We start from the raw sequence: 11,021 nt of genomic DNA on the forward strand, positions 1-11,021 counted from the left end.
GTACACATTCCACGAACAAGGAGTCTGTGTTGGTAAGATTTCAATCAACTGGATAGGGCGTGGGACCCACAACCGAAACACAACTTGTTTCACAGGCAAACTGGGAATCACTCCCCCTGAGAGAGAGGGGACTGAGAGACACCAGTCAGTGTACAGATATCTCCCTGAGAGAGAGAGGGGACTGAGAGACACCAGTCAGTGTACAGATATCTCCCTGAGAGAGAGGGGACTGAGACACCCAGTCAGTGTACAGATATCTCCCTGAGAGAGAGAGGGGACTGAGAGACACCAGTCAGTGTACAGATATCTAGCCCCTGAGAGAGAGGGGACTGAGAGACACCAGTCAGTGTACAGATATCTCCCTGAGAGAGAGAGGGACTGAGAGACACCAGTCAGTGTACAGATATCTCCCTGAGAGAGAGAGGGACTGAGAGACACCAGTCAGTGTACAGATATCTCCCTGAGAGAGAGAGGGGACTGAGAGACACCAGTCAGCAGTGTACAGATATCTCCCTGAGAGAGAGGGACTGAGAGACACCAGTCAGTGTACAGATATCTCCCTGAGAGAGAGAGGGACTGAGAGACACCAGTCAGTGTACAGATATCTCCCTGAGAGAGAGGACTGAGAGACACCAGTCAGTGTACAGATATCTCCCTGAGAGAGAGGGGACTGAGAGACACCAGTCAGTGTACAGATATCTCCCTGAGAGAGAGAGGGACTGAGAGACACCAGTCAGTGTACAGATATCTCCCTGAGAGAGAGGGACTGAGAGACACCAGTCAGTGTACAGATATCTCCCTGAGAGAGAGGGACTGAGAGACACCAGTCAGTGTACAGATATCTCCCTGAGAGAGAGAGGGACTGAGAGACACCAGTCAGTGTACAGATATCTCCCTGAGAGAGAGGGGACTGAGAGACACCAGTCAGTGTACAGATATCTCCCTGAGAGAGAGGGGACTGAGAGACACCAGTCAGTGTACAGATATCTCCCTGAGAGAGAGGGGACTGAGAGACACCAGTCAGTGTACAGATATCTCCCTGAGAGAGAGAGGGACTGAGAGACACCAGTCAGTGTACAGATATCTCCCTGAGAGAGAGGGGACTGAGAGACACCAGTCAGTGTACAGATATCTCCCTGAGAGAGAGAGGGACGGAGAGACACCAGTCAGCATACAGATATCCCCCTGAGAGAGAGAGGGACTGAGAGACACCAGTCAGTGTATAGATATCTCCCCCTGAGAGAGAGGGGACTGTGAGACACCAGTCAGTGTACAGATATCTCCCCTGAGAGAGAGGGGACTGAGAGACACCAGTCAGTGTACAGATATCTCCCTGAGAGAGAGAGGGGACTGAGAGACACCAGTCAGTGTACAGATATCTCCCCCTGAGAGAGAGGGGACTGAGAGACACCAGTCAGTGTACAGATATCTCCCCCTGAGAGAGAGGGGACTGAGAGACACCAGTCAGTGTACAGATATCTCCCTGAGAGAGAGGGGACTGAGAGACACCAGTCAGTGTACAGATATCTCCCTGAGAGAGAGGGGACTGAGAGACACCAGTCAGCGTACAGATATCTCCCTGAGAGAGAGGGGACTGAGAGACACCAGTCAGTGTACAGATATCTCCCTGAAAGAGAGGGGACTGAGAGACACCAGTCAGTGTACAGATATCTCCCTGAGAGAGAGGGGACTGAGAGACACCAGTCAGTGTACAGATATCTCCCCTGAGAGAGAGAGGGGACTGAGAGACACCAGTCAGTGTATAGATATCTCCCCCTGAGAGAGAGGGGACTGAGAGACACCAGTCAGTGTACAGATATCTCCCCCTGAGAGAGAGGGGACTGAGAGACACCAGTCAGTGTACAGATATCTCCCTGAGAGAGAGAGGGGACTGAGAGACACCAGTCAGTGTACAGATATCTCCCCCTGAGAGAGAGGGGACTGAGAGACACCAGTCAGTGTACAGATATCTCCGAGAGAGGGGACTGAGACACCAGTCAGTGTACAGATATCTCCCTGAGAGAGAGGGGACTGAGAGAAACCAGTCAGTGTACAGATATCTCCCTGAGAGAGAGAGGGACTGAGAGACACCAGTCAGTGTACAGATATCTCCCTGAGAGAGAGAGGGGACTGAGAGACACCAGTCAGTGTACAGATATCTCCCCCTGAGAGAGAGGGGACTGAGAGACACCAGTCAGTGTACAGATATCTCCCCCTGAGAGAGAGGGGACTGAGAGACACCAGTCAGTGTACAGATATCTCTCTGAGAGAGAGGGGACTGAGAGACACCAGTCAGTGTACAGATATCTCCCTGAGAGAGAGGGGACTGAGACACCAGTCAATGTGCAGATATCTCCCTCTGAGAGAGAATGGACTGAGAGACACCAGTCAGTGTACAGATATCCCCCTGAGAAAGGGAGGACTGAGAGACACCAGTCAGCGTACAGATAGCTCCCTGAGTGAGAGGGGACTGAGAGACACCAGTCAGTGTACAGATATTTCCCTGAGAGAGAGAGGGGACTGAGAGACACCAGTCAGTGTACAGGTATCTCATACTAAGATTTTGATGAATTCCTCGTCTTATCAACTGCTTGCTGGTAAAATGGGCAGGAACAGGTTGTAAGGTTCCAGCTGTGACTTGGCGAATGATCGGGAAGAATGCTGTCATTTATCATCCACTGTCTTATCGGTCCACCCATACTATTCTCTTCGAACAGACATAGACGAATGTCAGGGTAGTTTCGGTCGCTGTGGCCCTAACTTAATCTGTGAGAATACCCCTGGGTCCTTTATCTGTCACCCAAGGGAACAGTGTGGACCGGGCCTGGTTCTTAACCCACAAGGCAGCTGTGTTGGTAAGTGCAACCTGAAACCACAATTTAATGTTCCCATCCGGGGGTTTATATATAGAATAACAGATACCCGGGAGTGAGTTACAGACTGAAATCTAATCGAGGGGTTCGGGGGGGGTTTATATATAGAATAACAGATACCCGGGAGTGAGTTACAGACTGAAATCTAATCGAGGGGTTCGGGGTGGTTTATATATAGAATAACAGATACCCGGGAGTGAGTTACAGACTGGAATCTAATTGAGGGGTTCGGGGGGGTTTATATATAGAATAACAGATACCCGGGAGTGAGTTACAGCCTGGAATCTGACCGAGGGGTTCAGGGGGGTTTATATATAGAATAACAGATACCCGGGAGTGAGTTACAGCCTGGAATCTGACCGAGGGGTTCAGGGGGTTTATATATAGAATAACAGATACCCGGGAGTGAGTTACAGACTGGAATCTGACCGAGGGGTTCAGGGGGTTTATATATAGAATAACAGATGCCCGGGAGTGAGTTACAGACTGGAATCTAATCGAGGGGTTCAGGGGGTTTATATATAGATTAACAGATACCCGGGAGTGAGTTACACACTGGAATCTAATCGAGGGGTTCGGGGGGGTTTATATATAGAATAACAGATACCTGGGAGTGAGTTACAGACTGGAATCTAATCGAGGGGTTCGGGGTGTTTATATATAGAATAACAGATACCCGGGAGTGAGTTACAGACTGGAATCTAATCGAGGGGTTCGGGGTGGTTTATATATAGAATAACAGATACCCGGGAGTGAGCTACAGACTGGAATCTAATCGAGGGGTTCGGGGGGGGTTTATATATAGAATAACAGATGCCCGGGAGTGAGTTACAGACTGGAATCTGACCGAGGGGTTCGGGGGGTTTATATATAGAATAACAGATGCCCGGGAGTGAGTTACAGACTGGAATCTGACCGAGGGGTTCGGGGGGTTTATATATAGAATAACAGATACCCGGGAGTGAGTTACAGACTGGAATCTAATCGAGGGGTTCGGGGGGTTTATATATAGAATAACAGATGCCCGGGAGTGAGTTACAGACTGGAATCTAATCGAGGGGTTCGGGGTGGGGTTTATATATAGAATAACAGATACCCGGGAGTGAGTTACAGACTGGAATCTAATCGAGGGGTTCGGGGTGGGGTTTATATATAGAATAACAGATACCCGGGAGTGAGTTACAGACTGGAATCTAATCGAGGGGTTCGGGGGGGTTTATATATAGAATAACAGATGCCCGGGAGTGAGTTACAGACTGGAATCTAATCGAGGGGTTCGGGGTGGGGTTTATATATAGAATAACAGATACCCGGGAGTGAGTTACAGACTGGAATCTAATCGAGGGGTTCGGGGGGGTTTATATATAGAATAACAGATGCCCGGGAGTGAGTTACAGACTGGAATCTAATCGAGGGGTTCGGGGTGGGGTTTATATATAGAATAACAGATACCCGGGAGTGAGTTACAGACTGGAATCTAATCGAGGGGTTCGGGGGGGTTTATATATAGAATAACAGATGCCCGGGAGTGAGTTACAGACTGGAATCTAATCGAGGGGTTCGGGGGTTTATATATAGAATAACAGATACCCGGGAGTGAGTTACAGACTGGAATCTAATCGAGGGGTTCAGGGGGGTTTATATATAGAATAACAGATACCTGGGAGTGAGTTACAGACTGGAATCTAATCGAGGGGTTCGGGGTGGGGTTTATATATAGAATAACAGATACCCGGGAGTGAGTTACAGACTGGAATCTAATCGAGGGATTCGGGGTGGGGTTTATATATAGAATGACAGATGCCCGGGAGTGAGTTACAGACTGGAATCTAATCGAGGGGTTCGGGGGTGGGGTTTATATATAGAATAACAGATACCCGGGAGTGAGTTACAGTCTGGAATCTAATCGAGGGGTTCGGGGGGGTTTATGTATAGATTAACAGATACCCGGGAGTGAGTTACAGTCTGGAATCTAATCGAGGGGTTCGGTGGGGTTTATATATAGATTAACAGATACCCGGGAGTGAGTTACAGTCTGGAATCTGACCGAGGGGTTCGGGGGGGTTTATATATAGAATAACAGATGCCCGGGAGTGAGTTACAGACTGGAATCTAATCGAGGGGTTCGGGGGGGTTTATATATAGAATAACAGATGCCCGGGAGTGAGTTACAGACTGGAATCTAATCGAGGGGTTCGGTGGGGTTTATATATAGAATAACAGATGCCCGGGAGTGAGTTACAGACTGGAATCTGACCGAGGGGCTCTCTATTGAATAACTGGCCCGGCCTCTCTCTCTCCGACAGACACTAATGAATGTGAGAGCCTCAGTGAACCTTGCGCCAACGGCTTCAACTGCATCAACACCATCGGCTCCTACACGTGCCACCGGAACGTCATCAGCTGCGGCCTGGGGTACCAGCCGAGCGAGGACAACGCCCGGTGCGTGGGTAAGTACGCGCTCCGAGAGCGGGCGCCGAGCTGGCCCTGCTGCCCGCCCGACCCTCACCACCCCCCCCCCACCCCCGCCACACCGTGTCAAAGCTATACGGGCACCGACCCCGCTGTTTCTGTCGCCCTGCAGATATCGACGAGTGCCGGGCAGGTGGGGCTCATCGCTGCAACGTGGACCAGGTCTGCCGCAACGCCCCCGGGAGTTACCGCTGCGACTGCCGGCAGGGCTATCGGGTGGACCCCTACAGCAGGGCTTGCGTAGGTACGAGAATCAGCGCGCGCCCCCTCACCTCCCCCACCACACACACACACACTCCGGCCCTTCCGCACCCTCTGGACCCCACTCCACACAGGGAGCGGTCGAGGTGAAGAGTGTCGATGTGTTTAGGGGGGAAACTAGACCAGCAGATGAGGGAGTCTTGGCCAATCGTTCAGCGTTTGATTGTTTTGGCTGTTCGCTGTTGTGTGTGCTGTTAGTCAAGCCTTGGGGGGGGGGTGGTGCGGTTCCCGAGAAACTGAAACTGAAAGTAAACTGCGAGCCGGTGAAGCAAACTCCTGTTTGGAGAGAGAAACTGGTGTGTCATCTCTGCATATCTCCGAGGCGCAAAACCCAACAAAGGGAATAGAGGGTTATGAGGGTGGAAGTTGGATGAGGAAAGCTGGGAGGGGGCTTGAGTGGGGTATATAAACGCCGTCGCGGAGTGGTTGGGCTGAACGGCATCTTTCTGTGCCGCATGTCCTGTGGAATGGCGGAACAGGCTCCAGGTCTCTCCTCCTGTTCCAAGTGTTCTCTCCGCACCGGTGCGGCTTTACCTAGTTGATTGCACGAAAGGTGCCGGTGAGCTGCCAATTAACCTACCCGCCCGCTTGCTGTGCCCCGACAGACATCGACGAGTGCCGCCGGTATATGGGTCGGCTCTGCGCCCAGAAATGCGAGAACTCGCCCGGATCGTATCACTGCTCCTGCGCGACTGGCTACGTACTTGCCGAGGATGGCCACAACTGCAAAGGTGATGGTCGCTTCCTGACGTTTAAGAGGTTCCCCCCGCCCCCCCCAGAGGTGGGTTTGTTATGAAAGCGAGCTACCACCCACCCAACCCCTCCACCACGTACAGAGCAGGAGGGTGTTGACAGGAGACAGGAGCCTCTCTATTGGCGGGAGGGGTGCGGTTGGATACAGGAGCCTCTGGTTATTCGCATGTTGACCTCAAAGTGTTGGCTCGGCGGGGAGGGAGGTGCACAGCGACGGAGAGGTGCGGGGTGGAGGCGGGGTACAGGGGAGTCTCCCTGCTCTGGCAGCATTTGATCCTTACCCCCTGACGCCTCCCTTTCAGACGTCAACGAGTGTGAGGCCAGCCCATGCAGCCAGGAATGTGCCAACATGTATGGATCGTATCACTGCTACTGCAGGCAGGGGTATGCCCTCAACCGGATGGACAGAACGACCTGTGAAGGTGAGTTCCCCAGTTGTGCTTCCTCCAGCGTATGACATTTGTGGCAGCCCTGGCCTGCCTTAATGGGAGTGGGGCAGCAGGAGGGAATGACAAAAACATCATCGATTTCCCTGCGTCAACGATTGAAATCCTTCCTCGATTCGCCTGGTCTGTTCTTGAGGTTGAGTTCCACACCTTTTAGCCAAAATTAATAAAATACTTGGGGGCGTGAAAGAACGAGAGGTGATCTCACTGAAGGGATAAAAACAAAGTGCTGGAAATACCCAACCTCCTCCGGCCCCTATGACTCTCCCTATCTCTGTAACCTGCTCCAACCCCTACGACCCTCCCCATCTCTAACCTCCTCCAGCCCCTACAACCCTCCCTATCTCTGTAACCTGCTCCAACCCCTACGACCCTCCCCATCTCTAACCTCCTCCACCACCTACAACCCTACGAGAGAGAAACAGAAATAACGTTTCAAGTCCAACATGACTCTTCTTGAGCACTGATGATTCTGAAGAGGCTGGACAGGCTAGAGACTGAGAGGTTCCTTCCCACTGGTTACAGAATCTAGGGCACGGGGGCACAGTTTCAGGATAAGAGGGCGATCATTCCAGACTGAGATGAGGAGAAATTTCTTCACTCAGAGGGTTGGGAATCTTTGGGATTCCCTCCCCCAGAGGGTTGTGGACGCTCCATAGTTGAAGACGTTTGAGGCCGGGATGGATGGATTTTTGGTCTCTTGGGGAATCGAGGGATATGGGGAGCGGGCGGGAAAGTGGGAGTTGAAGCCCAAGTGTGATCGGACTGAATGGCAGAACAGGCTCGAAGGGCCGAATGGTCTACTGCTCCTGTCCCTTAGGTTCTTGTAGACTCTCCTGAGCCTATGCTGAACTCTAGGTGGATGTGGCCTTGGATGTTCACTCTGATGACCATGGGGAGGGAATTCCAGAGCTCAGGGCACTCCCAGGCAGCTGAAGGCACGGCCGCCAATGGTGGAGTGATGCGAATCGGGGGATGCTTGAGAGGCCGGAATTGGAGGAGCGCAGAGATCTTGGAGGGTTGTAGGAGGTTACAGAGATAGGGAGGGTCATAGGGGCCGGCGGAGGCTGGAGATAGGGAGGGTCATAGGGACTGGAGGAGGTTACAGAATTAGGGAGGGTTGTAGGGGCTGGAGAAGGTTACAGAGATAGGGAGGGTTGTAGAGGCTGGAGGATGTTACGGAGGGGTGTGGGGGCTGGAGTAGGTTACAGAAATAGGGAGGGTTGTAGGGTCTGGAGGAGGTTACAGAGATAGGGAGGGTTGTAGGGGCTGGAGGAGGTTACAGAGATAGGGAGGGTTGTAGGCGCTGGAGGAGGTTACAGAGATAGGGAGGGGTGTAGGGGCTGGAGGAGGTTACAGAGATAGGGAGGGGTGTAGGGGCTGGAGGAGGTTACAGAGATAGGGAGGGTTGTAGGGGTCGGTGGAGGCTGGGGATAGGGAGGATCGTCGGGGCCGGGGATAGGGAGGGTTGTCGGGGCCGGGGACAGGGAGGGTTGTAAGGGTCGGTGGAGGCTGGGGATAGGGAGCGTTGTCGGGGCCGGGGATAGGGAGGGTTGTAGGGGCTGGTGGAGGCTGGGGATAGGGAGTGTTGTCGGGGCCGGGGATAGGGAGGGTCATCGGGGCCGGGGACAGGGAGGGTTGTAGGGGCTGGTGGAGGCTGGGGACAGGGAGGGTCATCGGGGCCGGGGACAGGGAGGGTTGTAAGGGTCGGTGGAGGCTGGGGATAGGGAGCGTTGTCGGGGCCGGGGATAGGGAGGGTTGTAGGGGCCGGTGGAGGCTGGGGATAGGAAGGGTGAGGCGAGGAGCGATTTGAAAAACAAGGAAGAGAGTTTTAAAAACCGAGTCTTTGCTCAGCAGGAATCGGTGTTGGTCAGCGAGCGCAGGGCTGGACAGGACTCGGTGGGAGTATTGGCGGGATAGGGGTGGGGGGGGCGGGTGCACCGGAGGTTTGGGTGAGCTGAGGGTGGGAGGATTGGCCAGGGCAGCGCAGGAAACCGCCCGCGTCTCGAGGTAACACATGCACCGGGGATTAATCTCGAACGTTTGGCTTCCACCTTTTATGAGGTCGAAGGAAACTCTGGTGTTTCCGCTCTGTCTGTAACCGCTGTCTCTTGCTCTGTCTCGCAGATGTCGATGAGTGCTCCCTGACCGCTGCAACCCTTTGTTCCTATCGCTGCGTGAACACACCAGGATCCTTCACCTGTACCTGTCCGGAGGGCTACGTCCTTGCTCCCAATGGGAGGAGCTGCCGAGGTGGGCCTGTGTTATCGAGCTATTTAATCCTCGGGGAGGGGGGCGATGTTTCACGCGCTGCGGCGCGTTCGAGGGTGACTCTCAGCACCGACGGACGTCGCACCTCACTCTCGCTTTATTCCCTCAGATCTCGAGGAGTGCTCGCTGGGGACCCACAACTGCACGGCGGCCGAGACTGCTTCAACATTCAGGGCGGGTTCAAATGCCTGACCTTCGAGTGCCCCGCTGGCTACCGCAAAGTGGGACAGGCGTAAGTAACCGCCCCACAGGTGGCAGCTTTGCTTTGAGCGCTGCTCTTAAACCTATTTTCAATAGGCTGCAGACTGTTCAAGATAGGGTTCAGTAGAACGTTTGCTATGGTGTTCGGTTTAAGTAGACCCTGTAGACTGCTCAAGGGCGCGGTTTAAGTAGACCCTGTAGACTGTTTGCTCATGGGCGTGGTTTAAGTAGACCCTGTAGACTGTTTGCTCATGGGCGCGGTTTAAGTAGACCCTGTAGACTGTTTGCTCAAGGGCGCGGTTTAAGTAGACCCTGTAGACTGTAAATCCTGCACAAGTACCGATATGACTCACGATTCATACTTTTATTTGCTGTTACCCGGGCAGCCGTTGCGAGCGACTGTCGTGCCAGGATTACATCGAGTGCCAGACTGTGCCACAGAGGATCACCTACTACCAGCTGACCTTCCCCTCCAACATCCGGGTGCCGGCCAACATCTTCCGCATCAGCCCGACCCCGGTCTACGTCGGCGACAACATCCTGCTGGGCATCACGAGGGGCAACGAGGGCATGTTCTTCAGCACCCGCCGGCTCAACAACTACACCGGCTTTGTCTACCTGCAGCTGCAGCCGCGGGAGCCCCGGGACTTCCTCCTGGACGTGGAGATGACCCTGATCCGGCAGGGCAGGGCCACCAAGTTCATCGCCAGAATCTACGTGTTCATCACGGGACCCTCTCTCTGACCAGCCTCCAGATTTCTCTCCCACCCCCCGCCCCCGCCCAGCCCCTCACCCGCTGCGGGTCCGTGCCTCTTGACATGTGACTTTTCCTGCTCTCTCTGGTCACGAGGGCTCACTCCTCTCCCCCTGGGTGTTGCCAGTAGCTGACCTCTGCCCCCCGAGCCGGTGCCAGCCGCCAAGTTGGAATGGATACCGGGAAAGCACCTTTTGAGACCTCGGCACGTGCTGAAGTGCCCTCACTGCCGTGACATAGAGAAAAGCTGCAGTCAACTAGTAAACTGCAGAGCTCCGACAGAAACTGCAATGACAAAATAACCTGCTTCTCACTAACGGCGTCGGTTGAACGATTGGACCAAGGACATCTGAACTTTACTCTGTATCTAACCCCGTGCTGTACCTGTCCTGGAGCATTTGGTGGGGACGGTGTAGAGGGAGCTTTACTCTGTATCTAACCCCGTGCTGTACCTGTCCTGGGAGTGTTTGATGGGGACGGTGTAGCGGGAGCTTTACTCTGTATCTAACCCCGTGCTGTACCTGTCCTGGGAGTGTTTGATGGGGACAGTGTAGAGGGAGCTTCACTCTGTATCTAACCTGGCCTCTCGATGAGAAACCCCCACGATTGAGAATTAAGCTGCTTCCTGCGCTGAGGGAAGGAACTATTGACAAACTGTCAAAGGTGGCTGAACAAAGTAAGCATTTTGATTAAGTATTACTCTACTGCTGTAGGCAGCTGCTTAAACATTATGTTTAAAAATAATTAATATAAAACAACACAGACTCCTGCTCATTCTTTATCATCGTTACTATATGGGTAAAATTACCCAGTTCTGCTCTCGGACGCGAGAGGGTTCTGCTGAGGCAACAGACTCAGGAATATTTAGTCAATCTGGTTCCTGGGCATCGGAAAGAGACTTGTATATTTAGATAGTACCTTTCTCAGCAGCCGATGAAGTACTTTGGGAAATCATCACTGCTGAAACGATGCAGGAAATGGCGACAGCTG

General features: G+C 53.2%; 1 pseudogene across 1 annotated transcript; it reads left to right on the plus strand.

Annotated features, from left to right (window-relative positions):
- The first annotated feature begins 6 nt into the window (after positions 1 to 6).
- Positions 7 to 10,789, plus strand: LOC144676848 (fibulin-5-like; annotated as a pseudogene). Its single transcript, XR_013575438.1, has 9 exons — positions 7 to 32; positions 2,718 to 2,855; positions 5,180 to 5,323; positions 5,458 to 5,589; positions 6,212 to 6,337; positions 6,662 to 6,781; positions 8,933 to 9,058; positions 9,186 to 9,308; positions 9,664 to 10,789. The product of XR_013575438.1 is annotated as a fibulin-5-like (transcript).
- The last annotated feature ends 232 nt before the right edge of the window (positions 10,790 to 11,021 follow it).

This window comes from Cetorhinus maximus, unplaced genomic scaffold (genome assembly GCF_964194155.1).
Source record: "Cetorhinus maximus unplaced genomic scaffold, sCetMax3.hap1.1 HAP1_SCAFFOLD_2010, whole genome shotgun sequence".
Taxonomy (NCBI): Eukaryota; Metazoa; Chordata; class Chondrichthyes; order Lamniformes; family Cetorhinidae; genus Cetorhinus; species Cetorhinus maximus.